The sequence below is a fragment of the Nicotiana sylvestris genome, chromosome 12 (assembly GCF_000393655.2).
Source record: "Nicotiana sylvestris chromosome 12, ASM39365v2, whole genome shotgun sequence".
Taxonomy (NCBI): Eukaryota; Viridiplantae; Streptophyta; class Magnoliopsida; order Solanales; family Solanaceae; genus Nicotiana; species Nicotiana sylvestris.
In genome coordinates this window covers 55,358,425-55,377,608 of record NC_091068.1, presented here as the reverse complement: position 1 = coordinate 55,377,608, position 19,184 = coordinate 55,358,425, and positions in this window count along the sequence as shown.

The window sequence follows — 19,184 nt, the reverse complement described above, 5'->3', positions numbered from 1 at the left end:
ATTATTATCATTTATTTTTTATAGAATTGCAACGTCGTAAAAATGCATCTTGAACCACGTCACAATCAATGCACCTGTAGTTATTGACACATTTCGACTCCGCTGAGATTTGAATTTGGGTCACATAAATGCGCACCCGAATTTAAGAATGTAATTCAATTAAGTCGCGCCTAGAGAGTCTAACGCGTTATTATCTTTGGGGAAGGCCATGAAATTCACTAAACGGCCTGTCCTGAATTCTAAATATTTATTATGGTTAATTATTGAGGGCCCCGCAATTTGCATTTTTATTTGGCGAGGCTTGTCTTATTATTTTGGAAAAGGATATCCTAAAGCGACTACATTTCTATTACATTTGTCTCTAAAAATAAAAGAGAAAGATATCAAACTTACTTGTTTAAGCAACTACATACTAAATCTCTACTATGTTTGACGAATCCGAACTTTGTTTGATTACCTAATTGGTTGTTTATGAGATGAGAATTACCTCATGCCTTGTCTTCAAAGAGTGAATAAGCTTTGTTAATTTGATAAGGGATATTGCAAGCAAACTAATAACACATACTAAATTTACATTAAGCGACCCTCAAGTTTGAATTTTAAAATTAACTTATTTAGGCTTGATAAATGAAATCGGCTATTTATTAAGAAAACTACTACTAATTAGATTCGAAAATGCCTATTAGTTTTCCTCAAAAGTCATCGCATTATTTCGAAAACAATGAATCTATATTGAAGCCCATGTCGATCCTATATAGGAACAAGTAATCTAACAAGAGGGTTGGCATACATTATCACCCTGTTAATCGTAACGCCGCATGAGAATTAGTTTGGGGTACACTTATCTTGAAATCAAATGGGACCAAATATAACAGTTTTGACAGTTCATGGATCTAGACAAAATACATACAGATGCTTGCTATGATTCTATGTTATAATGTCATAACTAAAACAAAACCTAATGGTTGTATGCATTAAAACACATCTGATTCTAACAAACAAATGCTATCTAATAGTTCATCTCAAATCAGAATGTATGTTAATTCATACAGAGTGTTTGCAGTTTGAATTTAAACAAATACAGGCCAAACTAACATTCGACCTATTTTTGAACACAAGTATTGTCAAGTAAACAGATGTTCATTTCTTTATTTCTGTTTCAAACTTCAAACTTTCAGCCAACAAGGTTTCAGGAGTGTGTACCTGGGAATGCTTACAATCGAAGATGAAGGGAAGTCAATAAAATGACAATGGCAACAAAAACAGCAGCAGTAACAACAGGTAACAAATAGAACAGCTCCCAGTGCAAGATACAGTTAGAGCCGATGGAAAAATGGCAGAAAGACAGCAGCAAACAATGCAGTAGCAACAAGACTCCAAGACAGACCAAATCTAGGAGAAACAAACAATGTGAATCAACCAATGAACTCAGCTGATACTTGAAAGAAAACAAACTTGATTGAACAAGTTAAACAAACTGAGAATCAAATAAACAGTAGGAAGAAACAGTTTCTGATTTTCTGTATGTTTTTCTCTCTCGTGAATGTGTCTGTATAAGCCTCTCTGTTTTTCCTCTCACTATCTCTTTCCAGTGCCAATTTTCAGTTTTTAAAAATCTACTTGAGTTATCAAGAAGAATTCTTTTTCCAGTTTTTCTGTTTTTCAGAACTCAGCTCTCAATTTTTAATCTGAGTTCCCTCTGTGTGTCTGTGTGTATCCTATCTACTTCTCTCTTCCCCCTTTTATAAACCTAAAACTTAGCCCTTTAACAGCATGTTCATCAATCACAAAACACCCCTCCCATGTGCTATCCTCTTTTTAGATTCCACTTAGCTATTTAAGTATAAACAAACCCCATGATATTCCCTGGCAGACTCACTTTTGAGTAATGTTTATTATTTCTGAAACTAAAGTAGAGTATGGGCAGCAGAATGTAGTCTGACAGCATATGCTGTCAAAACTATTTTAATTCAAAAAGGGCCTTTATGCACATGTTGTGCACAAGTGCACATGCCATCAATTCAGATTACAATTAACAGACTACACCTTAGATTTCTGAAATCAAATTAACAATTATAAGTAACTAAACTCAGTTCCTAATTGATTCAAACAATGCTTAACAGAAGCAGGTCAATTGGTTAGTGTTCGGACAATTGAAACTAATTGACGACATATGTCGACTCGACTATACTAAATATAACATGTACAGTCGTAGTAAAAAATCAGACATTTAACAGTATCAAGCACATGATTTGAATTGTACTGACTAAGCAGAATTGTTACTCAAGGAATCAGTTAATCAGTTCAAATTTGAAATTCAGCTAATTGCACAACACATACATACATACACATTATCAGAACAAATAGAAGAAGGACTCAAAACACCGAGGTTCAGGCAAAGTGGACAGGACACAGTTGATAAAATTCGAAACAAATTACACAAAATATGAACAGACCTTGAAACCACACACGTACTGAATAACAAGGAGAAAACAAACTTACCTTAGAAGCTTTGAAAGAAGAAACAGAAAATCAGCATTGTGTTTGAACAGACCCTTTTTAAGGTTGAACGGACTCTAATCGAAGTGTTTCTTAGATGAGAAACACTTCGATTAAGGTCCATTAGACCCTAATATCTTGGCTTGAGCAGGCACGGACCAGGCTTGGGGTTTCTAGGGTTCGTGGATGGTAGATTTGGGATTTGGGCTTCCATTGTTAGATTCGGACCAAACCAAGCATGGTTTGGTCACGAGGGGGTCTGGGGACTATCTGGTACGAAACTGGGGTGCATCGGTGTGGATCGAGTTTTTTGCTCGAATCTTCATTCGAAGATTCGAGAACCTAGAGGATGATTCGACCTAAACGGTCAACAGATTCATGTTCAGGGTGTCAAGGTGGTCCTAGGGTGTTAAGGTGAAGGTCACCAGCGTTCATGCCGCCGGGATTAATGGCGAGGAATAAGGGGGCGGCTAGGGTTTCGTGGGGAAGGGGATGAGGACGAAGGCTGGGGTATTGGATAGGGGGCAGGGTATGGTTGGAAACTTATATATGAGATGGGTGGGGTTGATCTCAGCCGTTGGATGAGGCGAAATGGAAGGCTCAGATCTTTCATATGATGAGGAAACAGTGTCGTTTCTCATTCAGGGTTTGGGGGTTGGTTTTGGTAAGACGGGTCGGGTTAGTTCATGGGTATGGGAATGTGATCTAGGCCGTTGATCAATCTGAGATCAACGGCCCAGATTAGATCAGGTTAAAACGGTGTCGTTTGAACGCTTTTGGAGTAGGCTGGTCTGGACCGGGTCACACAGGGGTTTTGGATTTGAATTTTGGGCCTTGAATTAAAAGTGAAAATAAGCCCAACTGATTTTCAACCCAATTTTGCACTCTCTTTTATTATTATTTATTTTTTATTATTATATTTTATTTTAAAACAAAACCTAAGTAAATCAGAAATAAAATTAAATAGACACTTAATACAATTATTTGCACACACATATTAAAATATTTGAAGCAGGTAAAAATCAAAACAAAAATCACGGACAAAGATGCCTATTTATGGTTTTCTTATTTAACAACCGGATTACGGTTCCAATTACGCATGACACATACATTTTTTGTATTTTGTTTTGATAAGATAAAATGGGCAAAAATATCATAAATAATTAACAAAGTGCCATGTAAAATCCAAAAATTGTACAGCAGGACCATTTGTTATTATTTTTTATTTCTTTTGGAGCGATTGTCGCGTAAGACAAAAATCACGTGCTCACAGCTGCCCCTCTTTGTTCAGAAACACGAAGGGTTTTCGTGCAAAGATAAAGTGAGCAGATATGAGCGATTTTTGCCTATGGACTACTCCGTGTGAAGCATATTTTGAAAGATTTGACCGAACCTTTGCTCCAAAGTTTTCCTACATATCCTGGGCTAAACAGGAATCAGCTCAATATAGTTCAGGAACTTTGGGTAGCTGGGACTACCATGGGATTGCAATGCTTGTTGTTACTGCTGTTGCTGTTGTCACCGCTGCTTTACTGACCGCCTTATTACAACCAAAGAAAAATTGAAACTGAACTAAACACTTATATGCATGTCAACTGCTAGTTACAAGATTCCTATCTATGATTCTTTTGCGACTTGATCTTGGGTCTTAGCTGATTCTGCTTGTAGACTCCGATCTGAATCTTGATGCTTGCAAGTTGTAGGCGCCTATTTATTTCTGCGATACTGAATAGGACGGGGTTGGTAGAACTCGGGACCTTGATCAAACCTTTGAACGATCCGCCTCTCGCCTTTCCGAATATCTTGGGACATCTTTTTTTTGTCTTTTTCTTCTTAGATTCTAAGTTGAGACTCATCTCGTGGGTCATTTCGATCCGTGTGGCTCGAGGTTAGACCTGCGGGAAAAACAAACGAACGAAATTTTTTGCCCCAGTTTCACTAGGAAAATTTCGTGAATTATTCGCCAAGAAGTTCATACAATTGATGAAAGAAGATATGAATGCTCAGTTTAGGGTTTAAAACCCTAATGCTGGCTGAATGGAAAAAGTTCAGTTTAGGGTTTAAAACCCTAATGCTGACTAAAAGGAAAATTCAGTTTAGGGTTTAAAACCCTAATGCTGATTACATGGAAAAGCTCAGTTTAGGGTTTAAAACCCTAATGCTGGCTGAATGGAAAAAGTTCAGTTTAGGGTTTAAAACCCTAATGCTGACTAAAAGGAAAATTCAGTTTAGGGTTTAAAACCCTAATGCTGATTGCATGGAAAAGCTCAGTTTAGGGTTTAAAACCCTAATGCTGGCTGAAAGGAAAAAGTTCAGTTTAGGGTTTAAAACCCTAATGCTGACTAAAAGGAAAATTCAGTTTAGGGTTTAAAACCCTAATGCTGATTGCATGGAAAAGCTCAGTTTAGGGTTTAAAACCCTAATGCTGGCTGAAAGGAAAAAGTTCAGTTTAGGGTTTAAAACCCTAATGTTGACTAAAAGGAAAATTCAGTTTAGGGTTTAAAACCCTAATGCTGATTGCATGGAAAAGCTCAGTTTAGGGTTTAAAACCCTAATGCTGGCTGAAAGGAAAAAGTTCAATTTAGGGTTTAAAACCCTAATGCTGACTAAAAGGAAAATTCAGTTTAGGGTTTAAAACCCTAATGCTGATTGCATGGAAAAGCTCAGTTTAGGGTTTAAAACCCTAATGCTGGCTGAATGGAAAAAAATTCAGTTTAGGGTTTAAAACCCTAATGCTGATTGCATGGAAAAGCTCAGTTTAGGGTTTAAAACCCTAATGCTGGCTGAATGGAAAAAGTTCAGTTTAGGGTTTAAAACCATAATGCTGACTAAAGGAAAAATTCAGTTTAGGGTTTAAAACCCTAATGCTGACTGCATGGAAAAGCTCAGTTTAGGGTTTAAAACCCTAATGCTGGCTGAATGGAAAAAAGTTCAGTTTAGGGTTTAAAACCCTAATGCTGATTGCATGAAAAACTCAGTTTAGGGTTTAAAACCCTAATGCTGGCTGAATGGAAAAAAGTTCAGTTTAGGGTTTAAAACCCTAATGCTGACTACATGAAAAAGCTCAGTTTAGGGTTTAAAACCCTAATGCTGGCTGAATGGAAAAAAGTTCAGTTTAGGGTTTAAAACCCTAATGCTGAGTAAAGGAAAAATTCAGTTTAGGGTTTAAAACCCTAATGCTGACTGCATGGGAAAGCTCAGTTTAAGGTTTAAAACCCTAATGCTGGCTGAATGGAAAAAAGTTCAGTTTAGGGTTTAAAACCCTAATGTTGATTGCATGAAAAAGCTCAGTTTAGGGTTTAAAACCCTAATGCTGGCTGAATGGAAAAAAGTTCAGTTTAGGGTTTAAAACCCTAATGCTGACTAAAGGAAAAAGCTCAGTATAGGGTTTAAAACCCTAATGCTGGCTGAAAGAAAAAGTTCAGTTTAGGGTTTAAAACCCTAATGCTGACTAAAAGGAAAATTTAGTTTAGGGTTTAAAACCCTAACGCTGACTGCATGAAAAAGCTCAGTTTAGGGTTTAAAACCCTAATGCTGGCTGAATGGAAAAAAGTTCAGTTTAGGGTTTAAAACCCTAATGCTGACTAAAAGGAAAATTCAGTTTAGGGTTTAAAACCCTAATGCTGACTGCATGGAAAAGCTCAGTTTATGGTTTAAAACCCTAATGCTGGCTGAATGGAAAAAAGTTCAGTTTAGGGTTTAGAACCCTAATGCTGATTGCATGAAAAAGCTCAATTTAGGGTTTAAAACCCTAATGCTGGCTGAATGGAAAAAAGTTCAGTTTAGGGCTTAAAACCCTAATGGAAAAAAGTTCAGTTTAGGGTTTAAAACCCTAATGCTGACTAAAGGAAAAATTCAGTTTAGGGTTTAAAACCCTAATGCTGACTGCATGGAAAAGCTCAGTTTAAGGTTTAAAACCCTAATGCTGGCTGAATGGAAAAAGTTCAGTTTAGGGTTTAAAACCCTAATGCTGATTGCATGAAAAAGCTCAGTTTAGGGTTTAAAACCCTAATGCTGGCTGAATGGAAAAAAGTTCAGTTTAGGGTTTAAAACCCTAATGCTGACTAAAGGAAAAATTCAGTTTAGGGTTTAAAACCCTAATGCTGATTGCATGGAAAAGCTCAGTTTAAGGTTTAAAACCCTAATGCTGGCTGAATGGAAAAAGTTCAGTTTAGGGTTTAAAACCCTAATGCTGATTGCATGAAAAAGCTCAGTTTAGGGTTTAAAACCCTAATGCTGGCTGAATGGAAAAAAGTTCAGTTTAGGGTTTAAAACCCTAATGCTGACTAAAGGAAAAATTCAGTTTAGGGTTTAAAACCCTAATGCTGACTGCATGGAAAAGCTCAGTTTAGGGTTTAAAACCCTAATGCTGGCTGAAAGGAAAAAGTTCAGTTTAGGGTTTAAAACCCTAATGCTGACTAAAAGGAAAATTCAGTTTAGGGTTTAAAACCCTAATGCTGATTGCATGGAAAAGCTCAGTTTAGGATTTAAAACCCTAATGCTGGCTGAATGGAAAAAAATTCAGTTTAGGGTTTAAAACCCTAATGCTGACTAAAGGAAAAATTCAGTTTAGGGTTTAAGACCCTAATGCTGACTGGCTGGGGACAGAATTCAAGAATAACAACTGACCTCTTTTTTTGAATTTTCTTGTTTTAGTAGAAGATAAACGGGAGTTTCGTGGAATCTTACCTTTCGAATGAATTCCTTATTGCCAAAATATTTCTTGTACCCATGTACCTTCTTCTTTGGGCGACACCTGCTTCTTGCACGGTTGTCTTGGATTAAACCTGTTTCAACTTTTCAGACAAAGAACAATTGTTAGTTCGGAAATGACGGTTGGTTTGGTGACCTTGATCGTTCCCGGTTGCTTTGTTGCGTCTTCATTTTTGTTGCGAAGTCCCGCCATTGATTTGATTCATATGTCGAAACCCTTTAGACTGCTCAGGCTTGTATTTCCAGATTCTGTGATGATTTGCCTCGTAAGGCTCTTTTTGTTTTCTTTTCTCTCTTTTTTTTGTCCCGTTTTGCTTAGAGGTTCTCAACGGGGATTTTATTGGAGGTATTCTGCGGGGATTTGTACAAAAGGAAGCTCTGTGGGGGAATATTTACAAAGTGGATTCTTTGTGTGGATTTTTGTACAATGGGGCATGCTGGGGATTTGTTTCGAAGCGGGCTTTCTAGGATTTGTTGGGGTAAGCTTGTTGGGGAATTTTTACAAAGGGACTCGCTGGGGATGTGCTGGGGAAATTCCAACGGGGATTTTTTTTTATATATATATCGGGGAGACTCTGTGGGGAATTGTACAAGGGGAGACTCTGTGGGGATTCGTCCGAAGGAGGACTTGCTGGGGGAAATTTCTCTTTTTACTCTTTACTTCGAACGCCATCAAACATCGTGATTCATCAAGTTTGGACAGACGTACCAACGAAACGGGGTGTTTTCCTTCATGAAACGGAATTCCGTGAAAACAAACCTGCCACCTACCCTTTCTGGTGTATCCTGAACTTGGGGTTAAAACATAAAAGGGATTCGAAGAGAAACAAAGAAAGGAGAAAACAAATTTCAAGAAGGGAGTGTCCCTTTTGGGATGAGAAAGACTTATCTGAGGAAGATAATGCTGGCTTTAAATGACATGACATGCTCTTTGGACTGGACGCCTGACCTTCCATGAACTTGCATTTCCCTGAACCAGAACAGATCTGTGATTCCAAAACCGGTGGAACTTTGCCGAGACCTTCTTGGGGTGGCGTCATTCCTTTTCGGCCAACAGCGCCCTTTGCGGGTTTTCGCTGGCTGACCTCTCTCATTTCTCTTCCTGTCATCGCTTGATAGCACTCTTTGCGAGTTTTTACTAAACAAGCTCTCTCATTTTGGTTTCTCTACTCCCGTCGCCTCGTGGTGCCCGAAGGTTTTCACCGACGAGACTCTCTCATTTTATCTCTCTCAATTCAGAGTGTGCCGGTCTCCATTTGTGACGCTTATTGGTTTCCCACTATCTTTGGTAATTGATCTGAAGGCTTGTGCTTGGTAAAGAGAGGTAGATGATACTAACTTCTAAACTGCTCGACGTGCCCCGGTTTCAATTTCAGGGTGAATGGGATTTTATTGTTGGTGTGACTGAACCTCAGGGAGAGGCTGCCTACGTATCCTTTCGGAATCAAGTCAAACGTAGTTCAGGCCTCAATCAATGTTTTTTTAATGGTCGCCGAAGGGATGTGACCGGCTCAAATGGCTTGTAGAGAGAATTGGTAGTGTTTGGGGGTAGTGGGGAGTAAAACCTTCGTCAATTTCAAATGTGTCAGGACCACTGGAGTATAATTCAGACGTAGTATCTCTTGACTGCATCTGCATTTACTGCTGTTTCGGGATCATTTCCTTCGATATCACCTAGATACAATGCTCCTCTCGGCAATATCTTCCTTATGATGTATGGGCCTTTCCAATTTGGAGCAAATTTCCCTTTCGCTTCCTCGTGATGTGGCAGAATACGCCTCAGTACCAGCTGACCTACTTCGAAATTCCTGGGTCGAACTTTTTTGTTGTAAGCGCGAGCCATTCTTCGTTGGTACAACTGTCCGTGACAAACCGCGGCCATTCGCTTTTCATCAATCAAAGTCAATTGTTCTAATCGAGTCTTGACCCACTCGCTGTCTTCGATTTCTGCTTCGACAATGGTTCGAAGAGAAGGAATTTCTACCTCTGCCGGTATTACAGCCTCTGTCCCATAAACCAAAAGATAAGGAGTTGCTCCTACTGACGTGCGTACCGTAGTAAAATATCCCAACAATGCAAATGGTAACTGTTCATGCCACTGTCGGGAACTTTGGATCGTTTTCCTCAAAATCTTCTTGATGTTTTTGTTTGCCGCTTCCACAGCACCATTGGCCGATAAGGAGTAGAATTCCTATGCGTTATCTTGAATTGCTCGCATACATCCCCCATCAAGTGACTGTTCAAGTTTGTTGCGTTATCTGTAATGATAGTCGCAGGAATACCGAAACGACAGATAATATTTGAGTGTACAAAATCCACTACAGCTTTTTTAGTGACCGACTTGAGAGTGACAGCCTCTACCCATTTTGTGAAGTAATCGATGGCAACCAGTATAAACCTGTGTCCATTCGAAGCCTTTGGTTCGATTGGTCCAATGACATCCATGCCCCAGGCGACAAATGGCCAAGGTGCAGACATGGGATACAACTCGGTGGGAGGTGCATGAATCAAATCACCGTGCACCTGACACTGATGACACTTCCGAACGAAACTAAAGCAGTCCTTTTCCATGGTTATCCAGTAATAACCTGCTCGAAGGATTTTCTTTGCTAAGACATACCCGTTCATGTGAGGTCCGCACACACCTGCGTGTACTTCGTGCATGATATTTCTCGCCTCCTCAACGTCGACACATCTTAGGAGGTTGAGGTCCGGGGTTCTTTTGTACAACAATTCACCGCTCAGAAAGAAACCACTTGCATGTCGCCTAATGGTCCTCTTTTGATCTCCAGTAGCATGCTCGGGGTATTCTTGCGTTTTCAAGAACCTCTTGATGTCATGGTACCAAGGCTGCGTATTTGATCCCGCCTTGATTACATTGCAGTAACCGTGTCTTTCCTTGATTTGGATTTCCAAAGGATCGACGTGGGCGTTGCCCGGGTAGGGTAGCATTGAAGCCAGAGTAGCAAGTGCGTCCGCCAGTTCATTGTGACACCTCGGGATATACCTGAACTCTATTGATGTAAAGCGCTTGCCGAGGTCCTCCACATGATGCCGGTAAGGGATAAGTTTGACATCCCGAGTTTCCCATTCGCCTTGGGCTTGCCGGATAATCAGGTCAGAATCTCCCATAATCAGTAAGTCTTCGACATCGTGATCGATTGCCATATGCATGCCCATGATGCAGGCTTCATACTCAGCTGTATTGTTTGTGCAAAAGAAACGCAGTCTAGCTGTGGCGGGATAATGCTGACCAGAAGGCGAAATCAAAATTGCCCCAATCCCTACACCTTTGGCATTCACGGATCCATCAAAGAACATCTTCCAAACATGGGCTTCCTCCGAGACCACCTCTACAGTGTTTACTTCTTCATCTGGAAAGTAGGTACTCAAAGGCTGGTATTCCTCATCGACTGGATTTTCGGCCAAATGATCTGCTAGCGCCTGGGCTTTCATTGCCGTGTGAGTGACATAGACTATGTCGAATTCAGTAAGCAGGATTTGCCACTTGGCCAGTCTCCCAGTAGGCATCGGTTTCTGAAATATATACTTCAAAGGATCCAACCTGCTTATGAGGAATGTAGTGTGGGCTTGGAGATAATGTCTCAGCTTTTGAGCAACCCACGTGAGAGCGCAACATGTCCTTTCCAGCATAGTGTATTTGGCCTCGTAGCCGGTGAATTTCTTGCTCAAGTAGTAGATTGCTTGCTCCTTCTTTCCGGTTAAGTCGTGTTGCCCGAAGACGCAACCGAAAGAGTTCTCCAAGACTGTTAGATACAAGAAAAGTGGCCTTCCTGGTTCTGGAGGGACCAAGACTGGGGGATTCGAAAGGTATTCTTTGACTTTATCAAAGGCTTCTTGACACTCAGTTGTCCATTTAATCGCCGCATCTTTCCTTAATAGCTTGAATATGGGCTCACACGTGCTTGTCAGCTGGGCAATAAACCGACTGATGTAGTTTAACCTGCCCAACAGACTCATCACGTCTTTCTTTGTTCTCGGGGGAGGCAGATCTCTGATGGATTTTATCTTAGTTGGATCTAGCTCGATACCTCTCCTGCTTACGATGAAGCCCAAAAGTTTGCCCGACGGAACTCCGAAAGCGCATTTGGCTGGGTTCAGCTTCAAGTCATACTTCCTTAATCTCTCGAAGAATTTCCTCAAGTCTTGGATGTGATTATCCTGCGTCCTGGACTTGACTATCACGTCGTCCACGTACACCTCTATTTCCTGATGCATCATGTCATGAAAAATGGCAGTCATGGCCCTCATGTAAGTAGCCCCAGCATTCTTCAAACCAAATGGCATGACCCGATAACAGTAGGTGCCCCAAGGCGTGGTGAAGGCAGTTTTCTCGGCGTCCTCTTCATCCATCAATACCTGATGATACCCAGCGTAACAATCTACAAAAGACTGTATCTCGTGTTTGGCACAATTATCAACGAGGATGTGGATGTTGGGCAGCGGGAAATTATCTTTAGGACTTGCTCTGTTCAGATCTCGGTAATCTACACATACCCGAGTTTTCCCGTCCTTTTTTGGTACTGGAACCACATTCGCCAACCATGTTGTATATTGGACTACCCGAATCACTCCCGTTTTCAGTTGTTTGGTGATCTCCTCTTTAATCTTGTCACTGACCTCAGTTTTGAACTTTCGTTGCTTTTGTTGAACTGGAGGACAATCAGGATGAATCGGCAATTTATGAACCACTAGATCAACACCTAGACCCGGCATGTCATCATATGACCAAGCAAACACGTCTTTAAATTCAAAAAGAAGTTGAATTATCGCCTCTCGCGTTTTCTTGTCCGTGTGAATGCTTATTTTGGTCTCCCGGATTTCTTCAGGAGTTCCTAAATTAACCGGTTCGGTGTCATTCAGATTTGGCTTAGGTTTATTCTCAAAATATTCCAACTCTCGGTTTATTTCCCTAAAAGCTTCTTCCGCATCATATTCTGGTTCTGGGTTCATTAATTCGCAGTTAAATAGCTCATTGTGATCTGGGCGTGAAGTCCGCAAGCATGTCATATTTAAAGCCGCATTATTATAACTGAAAAGAAAGATAAAAGGAAAAATAACAAAAATCAGAACAAAAGAAAGAATGGGAAAGCAATGATGATTTTTTTTTATTTTCTTTGGAAAGTTGGAAGACAACAATGTTTACAACTTAGGAATTCAAAACAACAATTGAAAGGAAGAAAACGTTCAAGTTATGTCCTGGAGATAACTTGTGACACAGGAAAGGTGGCAGGACAGGTCTACCCGGACTTCCGTCTAGTCGGGAATGGCGTGGCCTCCCAGTTTTGAAGTTGGGCGCTCGGCCCCATGTACAGCATCTCAGCAGTGCTTGTGCCTTCACCTGGTTGAACCATGTGGACCTCGTAGAGCATCTCTCTCATTGCCCCACATATCTCCTCGATTTCCTCAGCTGTGAAGACCTCATCATCTTCTTCTTCAGCGTACCTTGGCCTGATGAAAGTTGCATATAAATCCAGCAATGGTCGAGGTAACTTCCAACCCTCATTTTTCCTTTTCTTTTCCCACTCTTCGTCTGCTGGAGTAGGTTTGAAGCCTAGTCCAAAAGGTTTCTTGGTGACTGGCAAGGTAATGGGTTCTGTTATTCCCTGAAGGGTTCGTCCAAGCCCTTTCCCTGGCCTAAATCCGTGCCGGATCATCTCTTTGGCCACCATAACCGAGGCGTTAGACAAGAAAGGCTGGGGGCAGGGTATTCCCTCTTCGTGCTGCTCTGCCAGTACAATCTCGAAAGCTTGATAGACCGTATGTTCGCTCCCTTCTCTCGGTTCAAGATATGGGATGGATGGGTCCCGATAGATAGCATGCTCATCTTCTCCATGGACCACGATCTCTCGGTCTTCGTACTCAAACTTCACCATCTGGTGAAGAGTGGAAGGCACAGCTCCTGCCGCATGGATCCAAGGTCTGCCGAGGAGGAAATTGTAGGATATGTCCATGTCGAGCACCTGGAAGGTTATTTCAAACTCAACTGGTCCTATGACCAACAACAGGTCTATTTCCCCCATGGTATCTCTCTTGATGTTGTCGAAAGCTCTTACGCAGACATTGTTGGGTCGGATTCATCCGGTCCCAATTTCCATTCTTTGCAGCGTGGAGAGCGGGCAAATGTCAACACCTGAACCCCCATCCAACATTACCCGCTTGACATAATAGTCTTCGCATTTAACTGTTAGATGCAAAGCCTTGTTGTGTGCCTCTCCTTCCGGGGGTAAATCATTCTTGCTGAAAGAGATTTGGTTGACGGCGAAGAATCTTTCTGTCATCCGCTCTAGTTGTTCAACTGAGGTTTCAACTGGCACATATGCTTCATTCAGGGTCTTCAGTAAGATCTTTTGATGCTCGGCCGACCTCATCAACAATGATAGCATGGACACTTGCTCGGGGTACTTGCGCAGTTGATCTATCACTTCGTAATCCGGCATTTTCATTTGTTGGAAGAACACTTCCGCTTCTTCAACACTTACGGGCTTCTTTGGCGGGAAGCGCCTTTGTGTGGCGTTGTTCAGTTCTTGGGTATTTGAATACCTTCCAATGAAAGTATTTTCTGGAAGTTCTCCCATGACCTCTTTACCTTTGTACATTACCAAAGTCTTTTGATAATTCCACGGCACTGTGGACGGGTTGGTCATTGGCTTTTGTGGCACGCGTCCGATAACCACTGGCTCATTCAGCCGAGGTGGTTGAATCGTCCCCCGGACCACATAGGCCCCTTTTGGCACGTACATAGGTTTTGTCTTTTTGATCCCGAAGTTCTGCGTCTTCTCAGCTCGACCTCGTGGTATGTAAAGAACTCCATCCTTTACCGGTACCACTTTCTTCTCCACCTTCTTTTCAGGCTCGCTCTTTATAGCCTTGGCCTCCTCCCCCTTTTCTGGTTTCTGGTCTGTTTCGGGCCTCTTCCCCATGTCGACAATGGCAATTATGGCTTTCAGAGCAGGGTCGAACTCTTTGTCTTCACAAATCATTCCGATCAGCGGCCCAGTATTGTGAACAGGTAATGGATTGTTAGTTACATTCGGGATCTCCTCGTCCCTTAGCACTATTTTCCCTTGCTCTATCAAATTTTCGACCACTCTTTTCAACGACCAGCAGTCATTTGTATCATGTCCCTCGGCCCCTGAATGATAGGCGCATCTGACTCCAGCTTTGTAAGAAGGTGACGTCGGGTTTTGCCTTGTTTGAGGGATTGGTTGCAAGAAACCCAACTGGACCAGCTTTGGGAACAAAGTTGAGTATGGCTCACCGATGGGCGTGAAAGTCCGCCTTCTGGGTGGCTCCTGAGGGCGGAAGTTATTCTGCGGGGGTTGTGGGTTATAATGGTTGCGGTAAGGAGGCTGATTTCTGGGAGGTGGAGCTGGGCCTCGGTTGGCTTGTTGTGGTGGATGGGCATAAGGCTGGGCATTCATGACCATATAAGGTTGATGAGCGCATGCCAAATTTGAGTGGGGGTAGTAGTGTTGTGGGGTTCTTTCCGGAAAACGGGGCCTGGGATGACGATACTCCCTTGCTTCCGAGGCTGCCATGGTCGTTTCTTCCTTCTTCTTCCCTCTTGTCATTCCTCCGGACCCGCTTTGGACGGCTTGGGAGGTCGCCCTTATGGCTGCTTGACTTAGAATCCTACCTGTTTTCAGACCATTTTCCACCATCTCTCCAATCTTGATCGCTTCCGCGAATGGCTTACCCATGGCTGACATCATGTTTTGGAAATAGTCAGACTCTTGAGCCTGGAGAAAGGTAGTGACCATTTCCACTTCATCCATGGGAGGCTTCACTCTTGACGCCTGTTCACGCCACTTAATAGCATATTCTCTGAAGCTTTCTGAAGGTTTCTTCTTCAAATTCGACAGAGAATTTCGGTCTGGCGCAATGTCGATGTTATACTGGAATTGTTTCACAAAATCTCTGGCGAGATCATCCCATATATGCCATCGAGACATTTCCTGGTCCATATACCATTCCGAGGCTATCCCTACTAGACTTTCCCCAAAATATGCCATTAGCAGTTCTTCTTTTCCGCCGGCTCCCCGCAATTGGTTGCAGTATTTCTTAAGATGTGCAATGGGGTCACCGTGCCCATCGTATTTCTCGAACTTTGGGGTCTTGAAACCCGCTGGAAGATGCACGTGAGGGAACATGCATAGCTCGGCGTAAGAGACGCTCTTCTGCCCGCTCAATCCTTGCATGTTTTTCAAACTTTGTTCAAGGCTTCTCATTCTCTTGGCAATCTCATTTTGTTCTGCAATTCTGGGGTTCTGATCCTGCCCGGGTGCAAGCTCGCACTGAGGCGGTGGAGGATTAGTGCTGGTAGCGAACCTAGTTGGTTCCATTGAGAACGATGGTGCTTGGAATGTAAAAGAGGATGAGTCAAAACTCGGCTTGTATGTGGCAGGCTGTGCCGTAATCGGTGGGAGTAAAGATGTTCATGCTTGTATCGGTGGCTGACATTCCGGGATGAGGCTCAGAAGGCGATCTAGCAGAGAAGGCTGGGTACTCGAATGGGGTAGCAGGATAATTTATGGGGACATTAGAAGTCCCACTTGACCTGGAGAATAATTCAGGGAATCCGGGAATGACACTTGGCGGCTCTTTCCCATTATTCCAGTCGTCCAGCATTTCCAACATGCGGAGCCGTAGGATTCTATTTTCCTCCGCAGTTGCGGATTCAGGTGTGAGGACGACTGAGATCGAGCTCTCCTCGGAAACAGGGATTGTTTGCAACGGAATTTCTGAAGACATTTCCACACTTCCTTTTGACCTGGTGAAGTAAGTGTGAGTACTGCTTCTTGTCCTAACAACAGGTAGTTGAACACTTCTCCTTAACCTCGTGAAGTATGAGTGCGAGGCCAGACTTTCACCAAACCAACCGTCTTTTCCAAAAACCCTGGATATACTCAACGACAAACGCACGGTTAATTTGAAACAAGATAATAGATAGGCAACCTCACGTTGAGCATGATGCACCTATACAGTTAAGTGAATTCTACATGGTTGCGATGAAAGCATGCGTCATTCCGGCATTCCTTTTTTAGGCTTCCCTTTTCTTATTATTATTTTTTTTTTCTTTTATGTTTTTATTTTGCGGTAAAAATGCGACCGGATCCGATGAGGATTGCCTACGTATCACGATGCCTACGTGAATCAGATCATTACGTAGTTCGAAACACAAATGAAAGAAACACACCTTTTATTGTCGAAACAGTCTATTACAAAACTACATTTTGCAAAAGAAAGAGCAAACTTTAAAAATAAACCTAGACTCATCCTAGACTAAACAAACTGATGGGAAAAACAAGCAACAGATGCTAAGATACAGACTCGACTTATGAGTACATTATAGTTTTGACAATTTGTGTCCGCGGGGCATCGTTCGGCCTCGCCGCGGTCCTAGGTGCGAGATCCCTCTCAAGTTGCTCCAGCTCATGCATGGTCTTCTTGACATAGCTCATTACTGCCGAGAGGACGGTAACGCTGGTCATGTTCTCACATTGTAGGCATCGTCGGGTGATGGCATGTGCAATGGCCTTGATCCTATCTCTGGTTTGCTTCTTCTCTATGATTAGGCGTTTTATCTGATCGCTACATATCTTGAACACCTGAGCATCCTGTATATGCTGATGTTTTAGTTGTCGTACTTCTAACTTCATCTGGGCCAACGAATCGTACCAGTATCTGCTCTCAATTTGGAAATCCTGGGCCTGATTAGCTGCTTTGATCTCAAGTGTAGCCATCTCTCTCTTTATTTTAGCAACAGTTTTCTCGTGATCGCCTTCCAATTGATTCAAGTGTCGGCGATGCTTATCTGCTCTTGTATCCCATTGTGCCCTGAGCTCTGCTATGATGTTTTTAGATTTCTCTAAATCCTCTTGCCATTCCCTGACTTTGCCTTTTAGCCTTTTTATCAACTGCTCATCTGCTCGACGCCTTGGCTGCTTATCCGCATCTATCCTTGTCTGTTTGATCTGGGCTTTGAGCATTTCGTTTTCCTGAATCAACCTGTTTCGTTCTCCCAGATTGGTAGCAACCTGCACATTGTGCTCATATTTCAAGCTTTCCACTTGTTGTTTCAACCTGCTGATTTCGGCGCAATAGCCTCTTTCTTTTGCTAGCCAATCCCATTGTTTTTGCGATGTTTCAGCGAAATTCAGGATGTGGGGTCTCTTAGCCGGCCTTTCATGCTCAAGTTCCCTTCTATACCATGCCAGGTAAGCTGGCGCCGTCTCCCCTTTGGCTCGATCCCGCACGCAAGTATCTGATTTCAAATATTGACACTCACTCCAGATTTGGCGAATTTTCGCTTCTAGAAACTGTCCGTTAGGACTTATCTCAACTGCTTGAGTGCTAAGATCTTCCTCATAAGGTACTGTCTGGCATCTTCCGAGTTGTCTCAGAACTCGGCAGGGTGCGTAAGGTTGAATTCTCTTAAGCCCCATCAGTAAGAAATGGGTTTTAGCTGCCGGCATATATATGACCTCGTCAACAGGCAACCATCCCAGTGTCCATTGTATTTGGCTGGCAGTAAGAGCTTGAAAGATCGAGGTCCACGCCATGACTCCTTTGGGCAAACTAATCTCTTTGGTTCTCGTGTAAAATTCTTCTATGCAAGTCTTTTCCGGGGAACCATGGCTCAAAATCTCGGAACGATGGCAGAGGTGCTCGGTCATCCACATTTGTAGGAGCAAGTTACAACCTTCGAAGAAATTTCCTCCAGCTTTACAGGCTGTAAGAGCTCGAAAGATGTCAGATACCAACATAGGCGCGAGAGTACTGTCACTTTGCGTGAGTAAAGTGCTGACGACCCCGGATATCTTCAAATCAATGTTTCCGTCTTTCCTTGGAAATACCAGAAGGCCCAGGAACATCATCATGAAGGCTACCCGTCTGTGTTTGTCCCACTTCTGACGAATACCTTTGCTGCACAGTTTGTTGATTGGATTATTGAATCCTCCCTCATGACCGTACCTATCATATATGAAGCATGGAGTACAAAAACCGGCAGCCAGATCCGGGTCGTGGACCGTTCTGGGTATCTTCAGTGAATCTAGGAACCGATGTACCGTGACAGCTCTTGGGGCGACCAAGTATTTTTGCCTCAACGGAAGTTCAGCATTTCCGATGTACCCAGCCATTTCTTCCAAAGTCGGGGTGAGTTCAAAATCAGAGAAATGGAAAACATTGTGCGCCGGGTCCCAGTAAGTGACTAAAGCTCTTATGATATCTCCCCGAGGCTGGATTTCCAACAAACCCACGAGACCTTTCAGATATTTCTTAACCTCATTTTGTCCTTCAACACCTAGATCATTCCACCATAGCCGTAACTTGACAGGGATTTTGGTCATTATTGAAAAATGTTCATTTTGCATCGTGCTCATCCTGCACATTTATTAAGGTGATTTTAACAAAATGACTTGACTCAAAAATATTTTACAAAGGGGATCAAGTTTTGAACACGGCCTTTAAGCACTTTGGGGACGAAGATTTTAAGGCTGTGTGGGTCAACTGGACAAAAATACTAAACAAGACCTAAAGGTGGCTGTTTATGCAAAGTCAGCCTTCCGGCGTCCCTTTCGGAAACATTCGGCTATTTATGACAAAACAGCATCACCTGACTTATTTATGACTCTTTTTTTTAAAAATTTGACACGTCTTTTTCTTCTTTTTTTTTTACTTATTTATTGATTTTGGCTATTTTAGCAAAAATGGGGTTGAACCCGACGAGGGTTGCCTACGTATCTCACATCCGGTGAGAATCAAACCGGCGTAGTTCGGCCCATCATGAATAGACAAAATCAATTAAACCCAGAAAACAAGAATATTTTTTTTTATTATTTTCTTTCGAAAAGAGATAAAGACTTTTAGGAAGTATTTAGACTATTAGTCTGAATTTATAAAAGAGATACTACGAGAGAAACAACAATATTTTTTGAATGATGAAT